This window comes from Lynx rufus, unplaced genomic scaffold, assembly GCF_022079265.1.
Source record: "Lynx rufus isolate CCGP_SWC_20201006 ecotype Redwood Valley unplaced genomic scaffold, mLynRuf1.p SCAF_3, whole genome shotgun sequence".
In the NCBI taxonomy this organism is placed as follows: Eukaryota; Metazoa; Chordata; class Mammalia; order Carnivora; family Felidae; genus Lynx; species Lynx rufus.
Window position 1 is genome coordinate 138,030,856 of NW_025814845.1, and position 25,791 is coordinate 138,056,646.

Consider the following 25,791-nt stretch of genomic DNA (forward strand, 5'->3'; position numbering starts at 1 on the left):
TCATTCATTCATTCATTCACATTTTCTTTAGTTCTTGCTATAGGCAAAGAAAATCAGACAATAGCATCAGCATGTGGGGTGAATTACCAAGGAGAGAAAAGAACCTGGAGGCAGGTACACATTTGAGCAACTATTACGATCACCTAGGTATTAAGAATCTGAAACAGGAGCCTGGGTGGCTCAGTCGGTTAAGCCTCCGACTTCGGCTCAGGTCATGATCTCGCGGTCTGTGAGTTCAAGTCCCGCGTCGGGCTCTGTGCTGGCCGCTCAGAGCCTGGAGCCTGTTTCAGATTCTGTGTCTCCCTCCCTCTCTCTCTGACCCTCCGCCGTTCATGCTCTGTCTCTCTCTGTCTCAAAAATAAATAAACGTTAAAAAAAAAAAGAATCTGAAACAATGTTGTGACTCTGGGGAGGAAACTGGAGCCCCTCAGTCTGCAGAATGTGTAGAGATGCAGGGGACCTTACTTGCATTCTATGCCGGCTGTGGTAACAGAGACCATTTACAATATGTAACTCCCAAAGGCAATCATCCCTATTATTTTGAGACAGCCTCTTAACCTTCTCTTCCCATATTCCATGCTATTCCCCACCCCCCTTTTCTTTTGGCAAATCTTTCTGATCTATCTCCTCACTTCCCTGCCTACATTTTTTTTTTGTAAAATTTCAATTTTATTTGGCCAATGTGTTCAATTCCAATATTGTGGTAGAAATGCCTGAAAACTGTCAACATTCAGTTCGGCTCAAGCACTCCTGACCGTTACGCAGCCTGGAAATGGAGGTTCTGCCTGGCACGGGCCTCAGGTTACCCTGGAAGTCACAGAACGGGGGTCTGGCTCGGGAAGGACAAGGGGCTGCCTGGGGCTCGGCCGGCACCCACCATCCCTCCAGGCACAGAAGGCCCCCCACCTCCTCCACCATGCCATACCCCTCCCCAACTAAATAATCTTTGAGCACAGTCATTACAGGTACAGCTATGTTTGTAATTACTTAATTTGGATGTTAATCTTTACTCAAAACTAATTATCATGCTTCAGACTTTGGCATTCATTCTTAGAATTCACTTTACTAAGCTAAAAATGATTAGAATACATGTAGGTGGAAGTCATATTGAAATGTATTAAGCAGTGGATGAGAAGTTAGTGCTCAAGTAAACAAGTGAACAGATATAATTTCTCTCTCTTGTCGAGAAATACAGCATAGCAGTGAAAGAATAGCAGACTAGAGAAAATTTAATTTTTAATTTTCATTTCATTTCATTTTTAACAGGGAAAACCTGGACTTGTTCATAAGCAGAACTGAAGGGGCCATAGACAGGTGAAAGTTTAAAAAAATAGGCAAGGGAACACCTCATTGTTAAATGAAGATTTCTTGAGAAGTCAACAAAGTATGGGGAAAAAATACACAGGAGGTAAACACACGCTTTCCCTGTGAGCAAGAGGTAGAGGGAAAATGCTAAGTGAAAATGGTGGAGGCAGAGGGGTTGCAGTAGCTGGGTCTGGGGAGGGGTCTTCTTATCTTTCCTGACATAGCAGACAATGTGTATGTTCAACAGAAGGCAGGAAGGCATGGGGTTAAGGTATTAGAGAGGCTGTAAGTAATTAGAAAAAGCCACTTGGAGAATGTGATGGGAAATTGTTCAAGCATGACTATTAGAACCGGGGAGCAGCCGTGAGGTCCCTGGTAAGATTAGACAGCACAAATTTACAGTGGACATCCTTAACACTGACTGGAGGCAGCAGCATTCAGCAGTCAGAGAGCAACTGTAGCACAATCTAACGCATGATCTTGATATCAGGAAGTCAGAAATGGGAAGGACAAAGGAGTGAAGGATTCTAACGCATCAGGGAACACAGTGTGAAAACAGTTGGTCATAAGGTCTAGACTCTGAGCTGGGAGGAGAGTGAAGACATCTCGTGGTTCATGTATCATGGGGAAAGGATGGGTTTGAGAGACTGGAAGTTATGATACTGAAGAATTGATGTTGAAAGTGGGAGGAAATGGGACAAAGACTATCTACATAGAGCATATTCATATCCTTCAAGGATGAATTAATAACCTTTTTGTGCTGCTTTTTATTCCCACCATCACAGAAAAATTAAAAAAAAAAAAGAAGTTATTTGGTGTTTGGGATTCACAAGCAAACTAAATCCTGATTCACATGCTTGCTCTCTGCTCCAGTAAACTGGAGAGGTTCTCAGTTTACATGGTTTACTCATGTGTAAATGAGGCAAAAAATACCTCTTAAGGTGTCCTGAGGATTAAAGGAGATAAAAAGGTGCAGTACTTGGCATGTTGTAGGCAATCAAGTATTTGTTAATTTTATCATGGGATATTCGGATCCTACTGGTACTACTCCTAATTTTGTTTACCTATATCATTGCTTTCACTGTACCGGGACTAATTGTTGTTTTTAAGTTTATTTATTTACTTTGCGAGAGAGAGAGAGAGAGAGAGAGAGAGCGAGAGCTGAACTGCAAATCAGGGGAGGGGCAGAGAGGGAGACAGAGAATCCCAAGCAGGCTCTGCACTGTCTGCACAGAGTCTGATTTGGGGCTCGATCCCACTGTGAGATCATGACCTGAGCTAAAACCAAGAGTTGGATGCTCTTGGTGAGCCACCCAGGTGCCCTGATGGCGCTATGTGTTTTTAACAGCTAGTTCGGTAAGTTGGGTAGAGTCAATCCTTGTAAGACCAAGTTCATGAATTCTGATTCCATACAGGTGAGTTAGCTTCTACCACATTTGAATCCTTACATCAGCTAAGTCACAGACATGTCTCAAGGAAAAGTAGGCAAAGCAGTGTATTTAGATCTGTATATTGGGTGGTCTTAGACAAGTTTTCAGACAGTTGGTGTTCTCATCTTTGAAATCTTACATCGCTATTATAAGGCTCAAATAAGATATATGAGAATATGATACAAAATGTAAACACCATCCCCAAGTAAGATATTATTGCCAATATATATGTGATCAGTAAAATCAACAAAAATTGCTCCTAGGTAATAAATGCAATGGATTGCATGTTTTTATAAAAGCAACTCAATTTTTCATGTCTGCATTTCAATTTGTAGGACTCTGTCATTCTTCGTCTCAAAGATCTGTAGTGTAAGAAAGGGAGATCTATCTTACTACTGAGATTGGTTTTCTGTTAAGCTACCAATACCCTCCATACAGTCAGGTCTGAAAACCTTTTCTAATTATTTATTTTTCCTGGTTTTCTTTTTGTTGTTGTTGGCTAACCCCTCCTTTTTGTAACTTTCCCCTTTTTGGCTTCTGCGGCTACTAGCCTTAAACTTGGGAAAATTGGAATTAGAAGGGCGTATAAGATGACCGTAGAGATAAAATAGTGATTACTTATGGGGAACAGACCAAAGATGTTAGGATTCTGGAGCCTAGGAAGGTGAGAAATGATAGGTGAGATGATACCATGATATGACTTTGTAGGTGAGATATCACGGTAAGAAATGACAGGGAAATAATCTAGAATTCAATATATCTAAATTCATGGCTAAGTCTTTTCCACAAAGCCAAAATTGTAGTCAGGGGCATCTGGGTGGTTCAGTCTTTTAAGCATCCTGCTCTTGATTTTGGCTCAGGTCATGATATCATGGTTTGGGAGATCGAGCCTTGTGTTAGGCTCTGCACTAATGGCACAGAATCTGCTTGGGATTCTCTCTCTCTGACCCTCCCTTGCTTGTGTTCTCTTTCTCTCTCTCTGAAAATAAATAAATAAACATTAAAAAAATTGTAAGTCGAAGGGGCACCTTTGAAAGTATGAGTGTAGATGTCAGCTAGACTTACTGTGATCATTTCACAGTATATACAAATACCAAATCATTGTTTACGCCTGAAACTAATGTAGTTATATGTCAACTATAAAAACAAGCTAAATATGAGCGCGATAGTTTTGGGACACATACAGAGAACTATTCATTCCCATATTTAACATTTTGGAGGGAGGAAAAAAAGCAAGAAGGGGAAATTACCTGACAACTGTTTATAGATATGTGAAAAGCTATTTTGTGAAATGGCAGCTGGTCTTATTTTGTTCCACAACTGCAGCTAATGAACAGAAGTTAGAGGAAACAGGGGCGCCTGAGTGGCTCAGTCAGGTAGTGTCTGACTCTCGATTTCAGCTCAGGTCATTATTTCATTGTTTGTGAGTTCGAGCCCCACGTTGGGCTCTGCACAGGCAGTGCAGAGTCTGCTTCAGATTCTCTCTCTTTGCCCATTCCCTGCTCTATCTCTCAAAATAAATAAATAAACTATAAAAAATTATAAAAAAAGAATGTATTAGAAGTTAAAGGAAACAAATTTCCATGAACTATACACACACACACACACACACACACAACCCTAGAGCTTTCCAAAGACATAATGAACTCCTCCCAGGAGAATGCAAATTTCCCATCATTGAAAGTATGTAAATATAGGGGTGCCTGGGTGGCTCAGTTGGTTAAGCATTTGAGTCTTGATTTCAGCTTTCAGCTCAGGTCATGATCTCATGGTTTGTAGGTTCCAGCCCTGGATCAGGCTCTGTGCTGATGGTGTGGAGCCTGCTTGGGATTCCCTGTCTCCCTCCCCGCCCCTCCCCCGCTCGTGCTCTCTATCAAAAATAAATTTAAAAACATTAAAAAAAAGAAAGTACTCGGGGCGCCTGGGTGGCTCAGTTAGTTAAGCATCCGACTTTGGCTCAGGTCATGATCTCATGGTTTGCAGGTTCGAGCCCCATGTTGGGTTCTGTGCTCATAAATCAGAGCCTGGATCCTGCTTCAGATTCTGTGTCTCCTTCTCTCTCTGTGCTTCCCCTGCTCGTGCTCTCTCTCTCTCTCTCTCAAAAATAAATAAACATTAAAAAATTAAAAATAAATAAAAAGAAAAAAAAGAAAATACTCAAATATAAGCAGGGTATTTATATGGCAGGCATTGTGTCAAAGGAGCTAATGCAAGGGTAATTAAACAACATGAACTCATATTTCTTTTCTAATGTTGCAATTATATTATTTTTTCTTTTCCACAGACTGATTTCCACTCCCTCCCTCCTTGGTTAGCATTTCTCCTTTGCTTGTCCTGGGAGTTTTGTGCTTCATCTTCTAGCATTACTCCTAGACTTGTGGTTTTAAAACATCTATTGGATATAGATCCAATCTCTGCCTCTCCAATAGCCAGAAACTTCAGCTAGTTCTCTAACTTCATTAATGTGGTATCCTCAATAAGACACTTGATGCTTCCTATATCTCACCATGTCTTAAACTAGCTTTTCTTCCCAAAGATGCCATTCCTTAAGTATCTTGCTCTCAGCTTGCCTTTATCTTGGAACCTCCCATATACTTTAGACTCTATATTCAAATTGTCATCAACTTGCCAATATTTTTCTCCCTCAGTGTTTTCCATATCTTCTTTCTTTTCATCCTTACTGCTATCTCCCTAGTAGTTCTGAAATGTCAACAGGTACATGAACTGTCTTTAAGTCTTTGCTCTTTTCAAACCATTCTCAAAACATAGTTATTCAGATTTTAAATACTGTCACTCTTCAAGAACTCTATCATCATCAAATAAAATCCAAATTACTTCACCTGCTTTTTACATGACCTTCTGTAATTTGTATTTATCTTACCTATCCTACTGTATTTCCCACTAAATCCCAATATACAGGCATGGTAGCATGGTACAAATTTACCAGCTGATAAGCTGTGGGTTCTGCCACAAATAAGTTCCTACTGTGCCAAGATCTTGATTCCTATCAGCCTGGAGGTTAGGTAAAGGATACTGAGTGTATTCTCCCTTAACCCTCGTTGCTTCAGAAGTGTTATCATGCTCTACATGTGTCACAATATAAAACATGTTGGGAAACTCTGGTGTAGTTGTTAAAAGTACAATCAGCGTTAGAATCATGGTTCAGGGGCGCCTGGGTGGCGCAGTCGGTTAAGCGTCCGACTTCAGCCAGGTCACGATCTCGCGGTCCGTGAGTTCGAGCCCCGCGTCAGGCTCTGGGCTGATGGCTCAGAGCCTGGAGCCTGTTTCCCATTCTGTGTCTCCCTCTCTCTCTGCCCCTCCCCCGTTCATGATCTGTCTCTCTCTGTCCCAAAAATAAATAAACGTTGAAAAAAAAATTAAAAAAAAAAAAAAAAAGAATCATGGTTCATAGAATCATGAAAATTTCTTATATTTTCAAGTTCCTAATCCATAAAATAGGAAAACAGCAGGGTCCATACTTTATAGGACTGTTTACAAGGATAAAATTCAGGGATAAATAAAGGTTAAATAGTATTTTTTCAATCAATACTGAGATGGTTATTGCATTCTGGGAATATCTACCTCTGGAAAAATCCTCAAATATGATCTCATACCTGTGATACCCTCCCTCTATTGATAATACCTCATCTAAATTGCAGCGGTTCTAACACTCACACCCTTAATGAAACAGCCTCTAGATCTTCTTTCCCTACAATGCTCCTTCCATTTCCTGGGGTTTCATTGCTCTTAAATTCCACACTACACAGATATGGTCCTTGGTGTTTGTTAATTATCTCATCTATGCAAGTTCTGATATTATGGGCTACATAAATTCCTGTTTATTTATTTTTGGGGGTAGGATTTTCTTTGTACAGAAAGAATAGCATAATACTGAGTAATTTAAGTGAAGGCAGTGTTAAAAAGTCAGGGTAAAAATGGTTAATTACTAGACCAGAAATGGACTGGGAACACTCTAAGCGATTATTTAAACGTGTACAGAGCAGAAAAAAACAAATAAATGAAAGAAAACAAACAAAAAAACCCATGCATAGAGCAGAGACCAAAAGAGATAGCTTAGTGAGATGATTTAGCAATTCTCAGAACTCGTTACCAACTACCAGTGTTTTGTTCGTGTTTTGGGAAAATCACTTAAACTGAAAGTGAGACATGTATTATCCTTACATATACCATGCACTCTTTAATTTGCATTTGAGGAACTAAACTGAGGTGAACCAATTTTGTATCCTATCTGAGTATCAGAGGAAGTCAAGCAAACTGATCTTTAGTAGAAAGGAGAAGTAACTCTTACTTAAGCAGCGAAGGTGGGCACTATTTAATATTGTTCTTACTAACATCTGTTTCCACCAACTCTTATGGAATCAGCATACATTTTAGAATTAAGAAAAACCTTATAAATCAGATTTCTAAAATTTTCTTTACAGAGATGAAATATTTTAAGTTACCATTCAGCCCGAGATTAAAAAATCTTGATAACTCTGGCTCCTGGGTGGTTCAGTCGGTTAAGCATCTGACCTCGGTTCAGGTCATGATCTCACCGTTCATGGGTTTGAGCCCTGCATAGAGCTCTGTGCTGACAGCTCAGAGCCTGAAGCCTGCTTCAGATTCTGTTTCCCTCTCTTTCTGCCCCTCCCCTGCTCACGTTCTGTCTCTCTCAAAAATAAATAAACATTAAAAAAAATTTTAAAAATCCTGAAAACTCGAATTAAAAATATAATTATGACAGAAGAATAAAAATATTCTACAGAGAGCTAATACAATTTTTGTAATCATAAGATTGGTCATTCTGAATCTATTAGACAATCTGCAGATAAGTGACAGTTCTTCACACAAAAATGATTTTTTTCAAGTGTTTTGTTTTCTGAAAGGGATATTTTCAACTCAGAAACACTTGGTACTTAGCATGACTTCCTGAGTTTAATTTCACGCCCTAATTTGTCATCACTGACTTGTTCAAAACCTCAGACCATCCGCAGAGCTGTAGTCTGAGTAGTGACATAGCAATGCCCCTGGTTCCTAACTTGATCCCAGAGCTGATACAAAGTTGCAACTAATCAGCCACATTTTCTTCTCACCAGGTATTGATCACACTGATGGAAAACAGCGGAGAAGATAATGATCACCTTGCTGTGCCAATAATGGCAGCAGGGAGGCCAGTTCTTATTTGAATTTATAGGTATTTTGGTTGTATGAGCTGCAATGGGTTGGGAAGATTCTATTTGAGTTGCTCTTCCTGCAGCTGTCATCACCTCTGGTGATGGTTTGATCTTGTTGATACTGAGTTTAAACTCTGACTGGGTTCAAGGATTCTCATAGGGACTCCTCTATAATGTACAGCCTAGTGATTTAGTCTCATTGTGGGCTAGGTCCTCTTTGAGGACTTTCTGGGAAGTTTGCATGGGTTCTTGGAGCACACTAGATTTTTCTGCCATGTACAGGCATGTATGGTCCCAAGAGTCCCAAGTGTACCCAACAACAGAATAGACTTTCTCAGTAGTTTTAGGATCAACTCAAACTGTCCAAACCCTCCAAGTCAGGAGAGACCTGAGGATGGATAGTACCCTTTGGAATAATCCCTCCTCTGTTAACTATTACTTTGTTGCCCTATCCTTACTCTCTTGTTGAGCTCAGAGTACAATCTACTTCTGGGTAAAGGAGGTGATTTTCCCCACTAGTATGCATCTTTTCAGATCCTACCTTATAATTTTGGTGACATACAGATGAGTAAATAGGTAATAAATGTTGAATGAGCATACTGATACACTGATTTTCTCTACATTCTCACACATGGCACAAACATTCATTTTATAAGTCAGTTTTGAGATCTTTTTTGGGTTTGTTTGTAAGACTGATAAAATTAAACTAGAGATACTCCTAAGCAGATATTCTTAAAGTTATCAGCTGCATGCATTGATTGATGTGCCAGGAAAAACAAAAGGACACATACTTATTTGCCTTTTGTGTAGATGTAACCAAAGAAATAACATTTGCTCAGATACATAGTAGGGCTTTTGTACATACATAATAACAGAACTACCAGAAAAATTATCATTATAACTTTTTAGTCTTTTTATTTTCTGCATCTGGCAGAGATTCTTAATTCAAAGTGATTTTTTAAAAAGAACAAACAACACTCCCAAACAAATTCATTTGGTGATAGCACTTTCTTTGTGATTGCTAAGTGTCTGAATACTCATAACCTCATTCTCAACCATAACTTCCTTTCATTGTTTTGTCCACTCAGTAATCTTATCTGGTAGAGCATTACATCAAAGGAAGTCTCAAGTTTCCATGGATAATTTACAGAGCAGGTAATTTATTTACAGATAACCAAGCATGCATCGAATGAATTAGAAATATGCTTCTGCATATGAAGTCTTCTAAACAGGCAACTAAGTGTCTTGGCAAAATACTGATGTTTTATAGCAGGTCCAGCTACTTTGAATGCAATGAATGAATCAGTCTTTATTCACAGTTATCCATTAATTCCTTCATTTATTAATCATTAGCTCAACAGTTTGTTGTATATGCACTATGTGTGAGGTTATATAAGGTACTGTGATAAACACACAGAGTAAGTCTCAGTCTTCGCCCTTCAAGGACCTTATTCTTTGACAGTTTATACACTGGGAAATGGCACAACTAGCTAGAATCCAAGTTACAATGTGATGTGTGCCATCTCAAGTGCTGTTGTATGCAAAGGAGGGAAAGACAATGTACAGATTGCGAGTTGGGGAGAGTGGTCAAAGTCCAATGGAAGACATAGTATATGAACTGGAATTGGAGCTTGGGTGGAATTTTGGCAGATAAACATGGCAGTTGGTGGGATACTCCGCATATAGCAGATATTTTCAGTGAATGTTTTGAAGTAGAATTGACCAGGTAATCAGGTAAAAAATGTGGACAAGTTTGATAGCAACATGAAATGTTGGATAAGTCTGTAGTGGGATATCATGCTGAAAAATAAAATAAGATTATGGAGAGCCTCAAATACATTTCCTTCATCCATTGCCAACACCTGCACACACACACACACACACACACACACACACACACACACAATGCTTAAGTGTCTTCAGTAGGAGTGGGAACATACTAAAAATTTTGAGTAAGAAACTAGTATCATTAGGAAGCTTAATCTGTGTTACCTCAGAGATCTGAAAGAAAAAGAAGGGAATATTATAATAGTCAAAATCAACAGTAGTAAGAAGAGCTACAGTAATAGTTGTAAGAATGGAAAAGAGAACACTAGATACTGCACAAGTTGGTAAAGGAGGTACCAATCTGGGTAAAGGACGTGGGGTGGGCTGTGGGACAATGGGAGTGAAGGACAGACTGACTTTAGGGTTTTAATGAAAGCTTCTCAGGACAGATGCTTAATCTACAGGGCCTCTGAGCATTTGTTTGTCACCACAGGTACCACTTAAAACCCATCATGTTTGTGAGTTAATTTTTAACTTCATTATATTGTATGGGACAGTCATTTTGAAAAACAGAAGGAAGCAGTTTCACAGTTTCTCATAGATTCTACTATCTTGGATTTGAGATATTTCAATGAAAAATCATATCTGAAAGATATTTTTTCCAAATAGCAGAACCATGAATAACAGATAATTAGTTCAAATAGTAATTAATTATTTTTTTTTATTAAAAAAATTTTTTTTTCAACGTTTATTTATTTTTGGGACAGAGAGAGACAGAGCATGAACGGGGGAGGGGCAGAGAGAGAGGGAGACAAAGAATCGGAAACAGGCTCCAGGCTCTGAGCCATCAGCGCAGAGCCTGACGCGGGGCTCGAACTCACGGACCGCGAGATCGTGACCTGGCTGAAGTCGGATGCTTAACCGACTGCGCCATCCAGGCGCCCCAGTAATTACATTTAAAATGTTTTTCCAACTAGCAGTAGAATGACAAATATCTAATTAATAATGTGGTTCCTTACTCCCTCTAATTCAATTTTCCTAGTATGTAGTATATCCAGAATTATTCTCATACATTTCATTGTCGCAACCATTTGTTTCTCTGGGGTGGAAAACACAATTTTGTGGATCCAAATGAAAATGCCTTAAAAAAATAAAATCGTATAAATTTTATTTATTCATAATCTTTACAGAACAGAGCTTTCACTTATACCAAAATAAGTTTCTTTTAAAGGTATGTGTGTGAACATCATACATTGTCATTTGGAGAAATAACTGAAACATAGCATAATCCTATTAAAAATTATGTGCATAAAAGATTAGAAGGGAATATATCAAATCTTAATATATCTAAATATATTAAAATCTAAATAGTGATTATCTAGCTAGGTTATTAAGTTTATTTTTCTTTCAAATGTTTATTTTGAGAGAGAGAGAGAGAGAAAGGGGGGGAGGGACTGAGAGAGATAGGCAGAGAGATAGGATCCCAAGCAGGCTCCACACTGTCAGCGCAGGGCCTGATGTGGGGCTCGATCCCAACCGTGAGATCATGACGTGAGTCGAAATCAAGACTCATTCAACCAACTGAGCCACCCAGGTGACCCGCCAGGTAATTAAGTGTAAATCAAAATAGTTTTCTCTGTTTTTAATTTTCTTTACAATAACCGGAACTACTGTGATAATCACTAAAAGAAATATTAAAATAAACAAAAAAATAGAAAGGCTTAAGAATAATTCTCCACTTCTACTTCACTTTCTTTTTCTCATTCTCTAGTACTTTGACAAATTCATGAGTATATATTTGAACAATTTGGAAAAGTGTTTTGTCTTATTATCCGTAAATGTGGATTGCTCTACTGTTCCCTTCCTGTTCAGCTTCAGAAGCAGCCACTCTTTTTCCTCATAAAAAGCCTAAAAATCTCATTATTTTAATTTTTTCACTTTTTTAAGATTTTTAATTTTAATTCCAGTATAGTAAACATACAGTGTTATATTAATTTTGGGTGTACAATGTAATGATTCAACAATTCTATACATCACTCAGTGTTCATCATGATAAGTGTACTTTTAATGCACTTTACCTATTTCATCCATCTCCCCACCCACCTCTCCTCTGGTAACCGTCAGTTTGTTCCACTTTAGTTAAGAGTCTGTTTTCTTGGTGTGTCCCTCTCTAGGAGCAGCCCTTGTAACATTTTGGTTATGTAGTAACCAAAGGATTTCCACCCACTGTCATTTATATTTTAACAGAAATACAAACTTGCAGGTGCTAACCTTACCAGTGAAAGTCTCCAGTTTATACCCAATATATATATTGATTTGAAGGACAGAAAGTGTTAAGAATACTTTGTCCCTCATCTACACTCCACACATATATACCAATACCACAGATATCTTATATTATCTGAATTCTAAGTATATAAAACTTGATACTTCATGCAGCTATGGTATACATCTATGATCTGCAAAAGTATGTGTACTCAAACATTCCATTTCTGTATAGAATTCTGCTTCAGTTCCTTAGAAGCTAAAACCAATTTACCCTGTTGTTTGCTAGCTGAAAGGGGTCTCTCAAGCTCCATCATCAGCATTTTCACCTGCCTGGACTTGTGGATATGTTTCAACTTTCTTTTTTTTTGGACATCTCTTTTTTTTTTTATTTTTAACTTGTTTTATTTATTTTTTTAAATTTACATCCAAATTAGCATATAGTTCAACAAGATTTCAGGAGTAGATTCCTTAGTGCCCCTTACCCCTTTAGCCCATCCCCCCTCCCAGAACCCCTCCAGTAACCCTCAGTTTGTTCTCCATATTTATGAGTCTCTTCTGTTTTGTCCCCCTCCCTGTTTTTATATTAGTTTTGTTTCCCTTCCCTTATGTTCTCAATACTCGTCACTGCCCATGGAGTCTTTCTTGGTGCCTGGCTGTGATTTCATTTTGTATTCCTGTGATTTCATCACCTTTTGAACTTTTTCAACAGCATTTTTCACGACGACATAATCTAACCGATAAATTGATATCATTTTTCCTCCACACTCAATATAATCATAATGAATTTCATTAATTATGTACGCCAGATGCAATCATTTTGTATATCACTTCCTTATTTTCTTTGCCTTTTTAAAGGTCTCTGAAGCAGCTGTCTTTATTTGAAGACAAAAACTATATTAAAAAAAGTGAAATGTGTAACTTCAACAAGCAGTTTGATGAAAGATAGATTAGAACTTTTTTCATGCACAAACTACAAAAGTGAAAAACGTAAGTGCAAACAAGGAAGTGCAGAAGTAAAACCTGAAGTTTTAGAGATAAATACAAGAGTGTATCACTGTCATGACTAACTCCCAGTTTATTTTAGTTTTTGATGATGTATAGCTGATAGATAATAAGAAACTAGTAACATTCTTCTGCTTTCTTGATGTTGATGGAGATTGTATCTTTTTTTTTTTTTTTTGATGCACACAGCAAGAAAGAAGGTAAAGTTCTGGGCTTGATATTTAAAAACATCTTCACTGTCATTGTAATGAAAGCTGCTTTTTGTTTTCAAATTTATTTTAATTTTCAAATACCATCTTAGTGTGGCTATTCTTGAAAGAAGTACATCGTGAATACAAACTGATAATATCTTTAGTTGGATTCATAAAATAACATTTTACTTGAATGTAACTGTAACAGCTTTACCTGTTGTAGATTATATATCTATTACATATATATGTTATAAACATAAGTGTGTATATTTCATATCATAATGAATATTCACATTATATTAGTGAATCACAAAGTTTGTTGATTTCTGCACTTGATCCCTTAATGGCATTTGACAAAAGGTAGGGGAATGAAATCATTGCACATGGAGCCAAAAAAGTCCATTCACATTACTCATCATATCATTATGATAAATATATTGAAAATTAACCTGCATGCAAACTTACCACTGGCAAAGGCATGAAGAAGCTACAAAACTTATGCACATTTGTGAGCCTTATTTTTGCATAGAGTGGAATTTAGGCCAAGATGTCTCCCAAGGGATGTTGAAGAATATGGTTGTGAGATCAGGTGAGAAATTGGCACAAATGCTCTTTTAACTGGGTAGGTGGCATCAACCTATGGTTGTACTTGGTCACATTAGCTCAGTATTTGGGAAGGTGGGTGGAGGTGATGTGGAAGAAGAAGCATATCCTTTTTTTTTTTCTATTCTTCTTAAGGTTCTTAAGCAAATTTCACATAATTTTACCCCAAACTTTTCTCTTACCCATTAACAACATACTATATGTAGTACATGATGCAAAATGATAAAAAATATGTAAGTCATGACTTTTATGATACATCTTTGTATTTCTTATGAAGTCAATAGTCATGATATAATTTAAAAACATCATCCTTGCAAGAATGTTCAAGTCATTACATGTCATGGGAAATTAAGCAGTTAAATAAGAGAGAATTGATCTTGAGCTATTTATCACAAAAAAGTGCAGGATGCCAGTGGATACAGATATTTGCTTCTGTGACATTTCTTTTCCCACAAATACTGAGTGTCTTAGAGTTTTGAAGTTGGAGAAGCCATCCTTCTAAGCACTTAACATAGCTCTCTAGCAGTAGGATAAGACCTTAACCCTGTTCTCTGCCAACCCTCATTGTTAAAGAAAGTGGACCCCTGTGGAACATGTTCATTACATGCAGGTAGATGAGGATGCCATCCACTATATGACATGTTCTCATTATAAGGACTCATGAAAGAAATTTTGCTTAGTCATTCTTCATTACTAGCAAAAGCTGTGTTTCATCTGAACACTTGGTGTGCTTTTCCGTGAAATCTGTTTCTTTGCTTTGGCCACTGTGTCTATGAAACTTAAGTTTGTAGTGTATCTCCATATATGCATTTTTGTAGATTTAGTATCATTCTACCCTTATTTTCATGTGTCCTGATTTTCTCAATTTCCTAATTTATCCTTTTGGAGTGTATGTGTGTGTATATATATGTGTATATACACGCACGTGTATGTATATATACATATACACACACATATATCTACACACATATGTCAAGTCATTGAAAAAAGGAAAAAGAAAATAATCAAATACAAACATATATCTGTGCCCTTTATTTACCCCATGTTTTCCTGTCTCTCATGTACATACTTGCAGCACTCTCCGTTTCCTTATACTCCAAAACTCCCTATATTTACCCATCGCAGCATGAACACCTGTATTACAATTTCTTGTTTTCTCATCTGCAGTTGCTACTTCGGTGGATCTCAAACTTTAGTGTGTATCAGAATCACATAGAGGTCCAGTCAAACTAGATAGCTGGGACTTACTCCCAGAGTTTCTGATTCAGTAGGTCTGGGTTGGGAGCCAATAATTTGCATTTTAACAAGTTCTCACGTGATTCTGATGCTAGTAAAGCAGCTGCATCTTCTATTTCCACCAATAAACTTCTCAAGTTTAAGAACCACTATCCCAAATGGTTTCAAGAGCTGAAGGGAAATAATCTGTACCAGTTGTTCACCCCCAGGCTCCTTTTTAGTGTTTCTGGGTTATAGAAGTGTTGCCAAGTGAACCTGCTGCCCAAAGTATGGTTCTTGCAATATATGTATCTTCTGGGCATCAGTTTGTTCACCTGAGATTGGGTTTAAAAAATCAGTGATTCTCAGCCCTGGCTTCATTAAAGTAATCTGGGTTGCTTTTAAAAATGTACCCATGTTGAGACATCACTTCCAGGGGGATAAGGATGGGGTCCTGGCAGGAACATTTTTTTTAACTTGCCAGGTGAATCTAACACACGCCCCAGATTGAGAACCACTGGATGAAGTGATTTTTCTCATTCTTTCTAGCTTGAACTGGTTTAATTTTGAGTCTTTCAAACCAAGACTCCTCTCATTCATGGAACATTCTGACATTGTATGTGACTTCTATTTCACTCTAGTTATGTATTTTTCTTCCTATATTCTGCCTTTGTTTTCTCCATTGATCCTATCTTATACAGTGGCAAAACATTTTAATTTGGTTACACCCTGTGAGAGTTGTGAGCTAGCTCAGATCAAAATACTTTTAAAATAAAGACATCAGAATTTATTAAGGTGAGGCTCAGAGGAGCCAAATGAGAGCAAAGTGGTACAAGTTAGGCAGAAAATGGAGAGGTTTCATGATCGCTTGTTAGAGAACCATGAAGGAAAGAAGAAAGTTTGCAGTATAATGTCTAAAGTAAAATCCACCTTCAGGAAGCTTTCCAAATACAGCAGCTCCTGTATTATGACATCTTTAGTTCTGCATAAACCTGGAAGTGAGTGAATGGGAACAGACTCCCGGAGGCCTCCTTATATCTGACAGAAGAGGCAAGGAGACCATCAGGCTGAGTTTATGGCTGTCAGAGTGCTATGAACCAAAGACAACTCACCCAGGCTGTGCCAGGGGAATTTTAATTTCTGAACCCAATTAGACACTGGTGTTTAAATTTGCCTATGTCTGAGGATGGTTGCAGAAGATTTGAAATGAATGTGTAACGACTCTGCAATGGTTGTAAGGAAGATGAAAACATAAACATGGTAATTAGAAATGGAGGAAATGTTCATGCTATAAATAAATTCTCACATATAAGTCATGAGGTGGTAGCAACAAACACTGCACCCAGTATTCATCAGTTTTTTTATAAAGTGTTCATTACACTGTTCATTTTCTGTTTGCATATATATGTGTGTGTATATATATATATATATACACACACAAATATATGTTTAAAAATGAATTTGTATACGTGAGAGAAGACAGAAGGTGCTGCTTTTTTCCTTTTTCTTTTTTTTATTTCTTCCTTCCTTTCTCCCTCCCTTCTTCCTTCCTTCCTTCCTTCCTTCCTCCCTCCCTCCCTCCCACTCTCTTTTTCTTTTTTTCTCTCTCTTTTCTTTCTTCTTTCTTTCTTTCTTTCTTTCTTTCTTTCTTTCCTTCCTTTCTTTCGGCAGGGAAGAAACTGCACCTTGCCAAACAAATATAAGTCCATTAAAGAAAGCTCATAGTTCAAAATAATTGTAATCCTGAACACATATTGTTTTTAAATTAGGAAGTAGATAGGGGCACCTGTTTTGGCTCAGTCAGTGAAGCATCTATTGATTTGGCTCAGGTCATGTTCTCACAGTCGCGAGATGGAGCCCTGTGTTGAGCTCTGCACCAGGCTTGGAGCCTGCTTAAGATTCTCTCTCTTTCTCTCTCTGCCCCTCCCCTGCTCACGCTCTCTCTCTCTCTCTCAAAAAGAAAAACCACAAAAAACAAAAAACAAAAACAAAAAAACCCCACCTAATTGATATTTTTTCTTATTCAGCATTTTGTACTTTGATATAATTGAGTATTTAGCCAACTTAGAAATTAACAAAGAAAAGATAAATGTAGTATAGTTTTAACAGCTTTATAATATGTGAATACTGACTTCTATGTCTGAAGGACCACCATACTTCTATCTACTTTTGCCTGAAGTTTTCTGAGGTTGGAAAATTCCTGCTTAATATTCAAATTTACTTTTAGTTTTACAGGTAGAGAAATGTCCATTTTTTTCTTTTTTCTTTTCTAAAATCATAGCTTGTTAAATAATTGGCCTACAGAATACATGCTATTTCCCAAAGTCAGAGTGATTTACTTAGCCGAATTAGAAGAATATTAATCAATCTACTTGGCTTTTGATAATCTACCAATCAAGACAATCAGTATTATTGGTGACACTGTCATTCCACTCCTGGAAAGACTGTCTCCCAAAATGAGAACAATTGGGAAAAAAAACCCCCAAAAAACACAAAATCTTGCTAAGAACAAAGTATGTATCTGAAAGATATATTTTGAAAAAGATATAAAGTGCCATTTCTGTAAGTCTTTCATGTTATTTTTCTCACAAATTTCATGTGTGTGTATATATGTATAAATATCAATGTCTCAATTCATTGCTTTTGTTCATTCAAGATATAAGTTACTTGGATAAATGCTGAAAGACTGTGAAATTGCACTATACATTCATAACATTAGAATGTGGTGCTAATTAACATTTTATTTGTTGGAGAACCCTCAAATCTGTAGAATAAAGTAGATAGTCTATGTCTGAAGTTTTGCTGAGGACTACAATAAGCATAATTATTCATTTCAAAAAAAGAAATTAGTTCTACAACACTATCACACTAGCAATGCATACATTTGCAATACACATCCATTTTTCTCATTTTTTCCATCGGATATATAAAGAGAGAGCCATTTTATGTTTGCCAAGTTTTATCCCTCCCAGTAGAGAGAAAGGAAGAGTTGAAAGTGAGACCCTATGACTCTATATTGAGTAATTCCAATAATTCACCTGTGACAGGTTACTGATGGTGTTCATTTCTGTACTTCCTACCAATTAAGTTGTTATTAAAGTGAACAGAAGAAAGATTATTATTAATTCTTATAAGACTCAGCAAAACAAGGCAAAGCCTAAGGAAGAGAATACATTTATGAGCTTTCTGAAGAGTCTGTTACCCCTTGGATATAAATGGCTGCCATTAAGTCACTTAGGAGACCTCTCTCACCTAAATATTGAAAACTCTGAACAGTTCATCTTTTACTCACGGAATGGACTAGACAATAGAATGCCAGTCTCATTGTGGTACAAAAAAAGTAACAGAAAGAAGTAACACAATACATAAAATTTAAATATCTATTACACAAAGAATATAAATCTAGGACCAACAGGTAGAAAATACAAGGATATAGGCTGATTAAACATGAGAAAGAGTGTTTTCACAGTTAGAGATTCTAAAAGGAAAGAGGCTGCCCCAGGAAGCCTTCTTGTGTCCAAGGAAGACAGAGATGGTAATGTGTGCTGATGTTCTAAGGGTCTTCAAAGATCAGACTGGAAAGTGATCTAGATGATCCATGAGTCTATGAGTTTTCCCAATGCTATAATAATTACCTGAAAGGGTAAGGTAAAAAGGAGTATGGGTTTTTTTTCCTCTCTAAATAAATATGGAAAGCAAAACTACTAACTGAAATGTTATTTTACTAAAATAAAATGTTATTTTAAAAATCTTGTTTGCAAAGCATATTTGTCTCAGTTTTTAAATTTCAAATTTATCTGGAGATACTTGGGGATACGTATGTAAAGCTGTGCTAAATGTGAAATCTAGAGGTTTGATGATGTCACTGGTTAGGTCCAAGTTCAACTGCCTTCTTTGTGTCTGCATTTAATGATGTACTGCAGAGGTAAGTTACACTTCCTGCCATCTGTGGCCATATAAACACATAGTTTTGTCCCTCAACAGAGCTTCCAACAATGCTTTTTCTACCTTGCTATGCTTAGCACTGCCAGACTTAGCAAAATTACACGAGACACCCAGTTAAATTGGAATTTCAGAGGAACAAAGAGTACTTTTTTTAATGTTTAAATTTTATTATTTTTTTTTTTAACGTTTATTTATTTTTGAGAGAGAGAGAGAGAGACAGAGCATGAACGGGGGAAGGTCAGAGAGGGAGACACAGAATCTGAAGCAGGCTCCAGGCTCTGAGGTGTCAGCACAGAGCCCGACGCGGGGTTCGAACTCACAGACTGTGAGATCATGACCTGAGCCGAAGTCGGAAGCTCAACTGTTTGAGCCACCCAGGTGCCCCCAAAGAGTATTTTTTTAGTATATGTGAATCCCAATGAGAAATTATTTGTTGTTCTCAGAAATTCAAATTTCACTGATGTATGGCTCTGTAAGCAACCCCTTTGCTCTCCAAGGCCATCAAAAAGAAACTTCTGTAATCTGTAGATCTACATTTGTCCCGGTATCTGTCATTTCCTCTTTTACTTCTATTGCAAAGAAAATCATTCCTATTTTCCTTGCCATGGGAATCTTTTTATTTTGGTCTTTGGGTTCCATCCTTTCCTATCTTCTCTGTGGGGATTTAAAAAATAACAGTCTGATCAGTTTTCTTCATTGTCAACTTCTCTCTCTTCCTCTCTCTGAGCTCAAATATTCTCTAAATTGAAAACAAAGAGAGGCCCCTGAATTCACCTCTCTCCCTATTTATTACATTCTCTCTTTCCTTTATACAGTCTTAGGTTTTCATCTGCCTCTTTGGTCATTCTCTTCCTTCTCTCCGTTGGCTTCTTTTCCTCTTTCAGGGCCATTAAGTGTTCCTATTCCCCAGGGTTCTTCATGCCATCATCTCCTCAGTTTACAGATTTTCCATAGGAGATCTTGACAATAACTACCTATATGCTCAAGACTTCCTACTCTTCATGTAAAGTTGCAAAGCCTCTTCTGAACTTTCCTGGATATCTCTCTTTGGATAGTTGTCTTGTGCCTCAAACTATTATGTATAAAACTGAACTCATCTTCTTTTAAATCTGACTTTCAAGCAGCGTGTTCTCTCAATAGGAAAGGGTGCTATAATCTACCCAGTCTTCTAAATCAGAAACTTGAGATCAGATATAAATGTGAGTTGTCATCAGATTCTGTTTGATTTACTTTCAAAATATTTTAAAAATCCATCTACTTTTTATTCTCACAGCCACCACCAACTCTTCCCTGGGACACAGCTCTGTCTTTCTAATTGGTTTTCTTTCCCTTCAGCCTCACCCTCTCCAGTCTATTTTCCAAAAGCAGCTTGAGTGGTCTTCCAGAACACTAAAGTGACAGTGTCATCTCTTCCTTAAAAGCCTACAGAAATTTATCCCTGTCATTAAAACGCAGTCCAAACTCCTATCTGTGGTTGATTAAGAACTCCATGGTTGGTTACCATTCCCCTCCCCATCCTCGCTGCTAGGTCACATTGAAATCCTTTTATGCCCTACCTCACTCATCTTTGGACGCTCACATACGCCATATCCTTCTCCTAGAACAGGTTATCCCTTCTCTTTGCTTGGCTACTCCCCTTTGGGCTTCTTGTTAATTATTAGTTTCTCAGGGAAACCTGCTTTTTTTCTATTAGATGTAATGTGTTCCTTTAGCTTCACTCATGGATTGTTTTTTGTTTCACATTTGCTTGTTCAATTATTTGTTTTACCAACAGGAATGTAAGTTGTTAGGGGATGGGACCATTCCTATATTTTCCACTCTATTTCCAGCTTCTAATATGTTGCCTGGATACAGAGTAAATTCCCAATAAATAGTTGTTTACTGTGTGAATGAATGAATAAATGAATACACAGATATGATGGCAGGGATAAAAATGGTCCATTTTAAGCACACTTCTCTTAGGAGCTCAGGCTTATTATTAAAAAATTATCTAAATCAATCTTATAAATGCTAGTGCTTTGTCAAAAAGCATGACTGTGTTGCTCTCAGAAAGTAGTTTTCTTCTATGAACATTCTGAGTTTTACTTTTTATTTTATTTTTGAACATTCTGAGTTTTAAAAATGTTCTCTTTCCATTTTTCCTCACCTCGTTTAAAGTTACTGCAAATTGCAAGAATTCAACAAGTCAAAAATAGACTATTTTTAGAATTTTCTCATTTTCCTCAAACATTTTTCTTAAAGATGGGGTGCCTGGGTGGCTCGGTTGGTTAAGCATCTGACTCTTGGTTTTGGTTCAGGTCATGATCTGTGGTTCATGAGTTCAAGCCCCACATCAGGCTCCATGCTGACAGTGTGGGGCCTGCTTGGGATTCTCTCTCCCCCCTTCTGTCTGCCCCTACCCCACTCGCTCTGTCTCTTAAAATTAATCTTCAAAAATTTTTTTCTTGAAGAAAAAAATGAGAATATGAATAATGAAGTCCATAGCAAAACAATATAAAGTATACCTTCAATCTCATCATCTAACCCATGCTAGACTAAAACATTACAAAAAGTTATTTACTTTTGGGCTTTTCCTCTTTTAAATAAACCATTGATGGAATTAAATATATCTTTTTTTTTTTTTACCTTGTACCACCCAATTCCCATTGTTCCCCATGGTTTTTGAGTCTCCTCTTTTAGCACTCACTAATTTCGAAGCCATTCTGACGATTCAGTTTGAGCAATTGCTAAATGCCAGAATTATTCTGAGTACTGTGGACAGCACAAAATAGATATAAGACATAATTCATACTTCAAGAGCTTATTATATAAGAAAAAGAGAACTACGAGAAAATAAAGGAATATTAGGGCATCTGGGTGGCTCAGTTGGTTAAGCCTGCGACTCAATTTCGGCTCAGGTTGTGATCTCAGAGTTCATGAGTTCAAGCCCCATGTGCGTGGGACTCTGCACTGACAGCACAGAGCCTGCTTGGGATTCTCTCTTCTCTCTCTGTCCCTCCCCCTTCATGTGTGTATTCTCTCTCTCTCTCTCTCTCTCAAAATAAATAAATAAACATTTAAAAAAAAGAAAAGAAGGGAATACTAAACAAGCACTACCGACTACAAAAGGTTGTGGGACTTTGAAGAAAGAAAAGATCACTGCTGACCAGAATAGTTTGGGAAAGCCTTATGGAGCCGATAAAAATGAGATGGATATTGAAGTACATCTAAATATGGGCATTTGGAAAGGAAGAGAAAGACACTGGGAAGGGGGACAGCTTCACTGGATGGTATTTGAATGCTATTGTTTTGTTTTTTCCTGCTTATAATTCTCTTTCCACTTTTTCTGGTACTGATGCTGTTCTTTTTGTTATTGAAATGTCTTTTCTCCAATTCATAAGGGTCTTGAGGGGTTGCCAATAGTCAGATTTAAATCCAAATTTCCCACCCAAGGACTCGGTCCAAGCATAATGCCTAAAGCCCCTGGTGACTATGATTAGCCCAAGGATGTGACCTAGAGCAGGCTAATTGTATTCCATCCCTGGGATTTCACATGTAACTGCTTGAAGATAACATGTCTCTCTTCAGTTAAGTTGAGGCTGGTAAGATTTAAGCCAAAAAGTCTCTCTACCCACACTGTTTCTTCCCTCTGCTATCTACAGGAAGCTTGCCTGCAGTTGGAGAAAATGAAAACAACACACAGAGAAGAGAGAACCATACTGTTTGAGTCTCTGCAGTCCCTGACGTCATCTGTATATCTGGATTTCCTATGTCTGTGGCTAATACATCCCCTTCTTGTTTTTGTTTAAGCTCATTTGAATTGGTTTCAGTTGACTTTAATCTGGCAGAAGGGTCCTGACAAAAGCAGGTAATAGGCTAAAGAATGAATGTGAGAAAGAACGAAGTGTAGAGACGAGTCAAAGTGGGACATTACTATTGAGAAAGAAGGCACAGATCAAAAGCCATCTTGGGAGAAACAAATGATGGGTTTTGGTTAGCGACTGGATATAACCAAAGCAGAAGAAAAATAGTCAAAAACTGGAAATTCAGTGTATGTGTGAATGCACTGATAGAATTGGGGTAATTGCAAGAGGAAGTGGGTTTGAAGAGACACAGTAGACAAACCATGACATCTGAGTTCCTGGTAAAGTTGGGATTTTGTCAGTGTATGATTTAGAGGACCAGCACGTACTGGTATGACAGTGTAAACTACGAGAAAGTAATTTATTTTTGATTTGTGTCATCACTCAATAGAATACGATAGAAAACTATAATTATACTTCCCAAATTCATCCTTTCAATTTCTCTCTTCCCACTTAAGGCCCAGGAGAAATATAGCATAGAACAGTGGTTCTCAAAATGTGGCCCCTTAGATCACCACATTCGTATTGCTTTGGAACATTTTAGAAATGCAAATTCATGGACCTGACCCCAGAGAAGAGAATCAGAAACTCCTGGGAGTGGGTCCAACAATCTGTACTTCAACAAGCCTTGTGGCCTATGCTCATGTCCACTAAGGTCTGAGCACTGCTGGTGTCGAGTATTCTTTGTATGTTGGTTCCATAGCAGGTGAGGTAAACTACCACCTAATGCTATGATTTCACACTGTAAGAATAATTCCCTTAGAAAAATTCATTTTCTCTAAATCCATTCATTCAGAAACTATATGCTGAATATATTCTATCTACCAGGCGCTGTTCCAGGCACTGTGGACACTGGAACAAATCTGAAACAGTCAATCACAAAAATACCTACATGTTAGCAATTAAAAATTATGCCATGGAAGTGACTAGGGGGCTTGAGTGTTGCTTAGATAATCATGAAGGTGTCCCTAAAGAAATTACATTTCAACTAAAAAGGAATGAGTAGGATTTCATCTGGGGAAGGGCAGAGGGGGTGCTGTGAAGACATTCTAGGCCCTGAAAGGGACAGGTCTGGGCACTTTCAGGGAACTGAAGACAGACTAGCAGGAACAGGTCTTCATTAATGGTGGGTGTTGAAGCTGGAGAGGCAGATCTGATAGATAGATCATGCAGGGACTTGTAAATCATATTAAGGATTTTGAACTTGCCTCTGAGGGCAATTGAGAGGCCATTGAAAAGCCTTAAGTATGGGCTAACATGATCTAACCCATGTTTTAAAAACTTTTTTTTTTTTGTATGAAGAAGATAAAGCCTTTACCACTACACAGCTATGGGTGTGTTAGCATGATGACTTAAATTTCCTGTAAGTTGTAATTGGCTAATAGAGAAACTTTCTCCGAATAAGGCTTTGATGAGAGTGGGAAAGAGGGTAGGGTGTCTATATGGGGACCAAATGCCAGGAACAGAAAAGGAGGAAGGGCTTAGGAGCTTCTTCTGCTTTGTGGTTGTGGCTGAGGCGGGTTCTGCCCATGCGTGTCTGAAGCAGCAAGAGTGCAAGTTCACAGGCAATTGCTGTTTCTCTTCCTTGCACAGGGGACTCTGGTGCTCAGGCTGTGTCCATGTGGAGGCCTTTTTCCTGCGTATGAGCTCATTTAGAGATTTCATTCACTTCCCAGGCATCCCGGTTATCTGCCTGAGAATGATACCCAAATCTATATGTCCTCCCTGGCCTTGAGAAGATTTTCATTTTTAGTGTCTTTGTGCTATTGCCCTGTGCTAACACATCATGTTAATGACAGTTGCAAGTATGCAATTGTTTAGTGTTGATCTGTGTATAGTTCTCTAATGCTTGAAAAATTATACAGAACCAGCTGTGATTGCTGTCCTGCCTTTCGCTGACATGTCTCATATTATCTGCTGGACAACTGACCCTGCAATGTCATTGCAACCACAAACAGCCTGTCTGTAATTGAACTCATCATGTTTTTCCCAAACCAGCTTGCCTCTGACCTCTTCTGACTTTGTCAGTAACATCAGCGTTTACTGTCTCCCAAGTTCCAAGGTTTGGAGTCCTCCTTGACTCCTTTATCTTATGCTGTTACCAATTCCAAGCACCAAGATTGTTTCCATTCACCCAGTGGAATGCCAGTATACCATCTGTTCTTTCCTTTCATTACTCTTTATTATCCTAATCCTACTTACCCCAAAGTTGGATACTTCTACCTTATTACAACTTGTTCTCTTAAATCTAGGTTCCTTTCCCAATACACCTACCCCCACCGGCCCGGACACTGGGACTACTCTGTGTATATATTTTTCTTCATCAGGCCTATGCTATTTAGCAAAGGCTGTTCTGTATTATTTTTTGCAGTGAAATTTGTTTTTCTTAAAGGGATACTATGTAGAACCCCGTTACATACAAGAGATAATCATGAAGCTTCTCTGATTGAAGATGGGCTAAAGGGAGCACAATATCCTTGATCTGTTCTCAGCTTTTGAGGCAGCCTTTTTGGTATCAAAAGGCTCATCAAGGCAGTTTGAGAACAAAGATGTGTAGAACATAGTTGAACTCTTTGGAAACATACATATGTTTCCTTTACAAGTCTTTTTGTTTGTTTGTTTGTTTGTTTGAATTGTTATCTATGTAAACTTTCCAACCTAGTCATATAAAGTCACACAAAATTCTTCAGTGCACAGTCATTTCCTCATCTCTGTCTGGGTTTATGGTATTTCCCCTGCCCTGAGTGCCCAGAATGCCTATCCATACGTCTCTGCCAATCTAATTCTACCTTTCTTTGTCCCAATCCCACCTCTTACGGGCTTTCCAGATTGTTCCAGCTCTCAGCAATTTTTCTTTCTTCAAATTTCTGCAGTATTCCTTTTTTTTTTTAATTCACCCTGTACTATCTTGAATTTGCATCTTTTCACGTATGTGTTCAATTTCTCCCACTAGATAACAGGCCACTGGAGGAAAGAATCAAGTCTTTTGTTGCATTTTGCCCTCAGCATCTAGCATAATATGCAGCCCTAGTATTGGCTTAGTGGATAT

At 37.9% G+C, this 25,791-nt stretch overlaps 1 protein-coding gene across 3 annotated transcripts in view; it reads right to left on the bottom strand.

Moving 5' to 3' along the window:
* MARCHF1 (membrane associated ring-CH-type finger 1) overlaps nucleotides 1-25,791 on the bottom strand; it is an 87,075-nt gene that overhangs the window by 58,084 nt on the left and 3,200 nt on the right. The gene's annotated exons all lie outside the window — the stretch shown is intronic.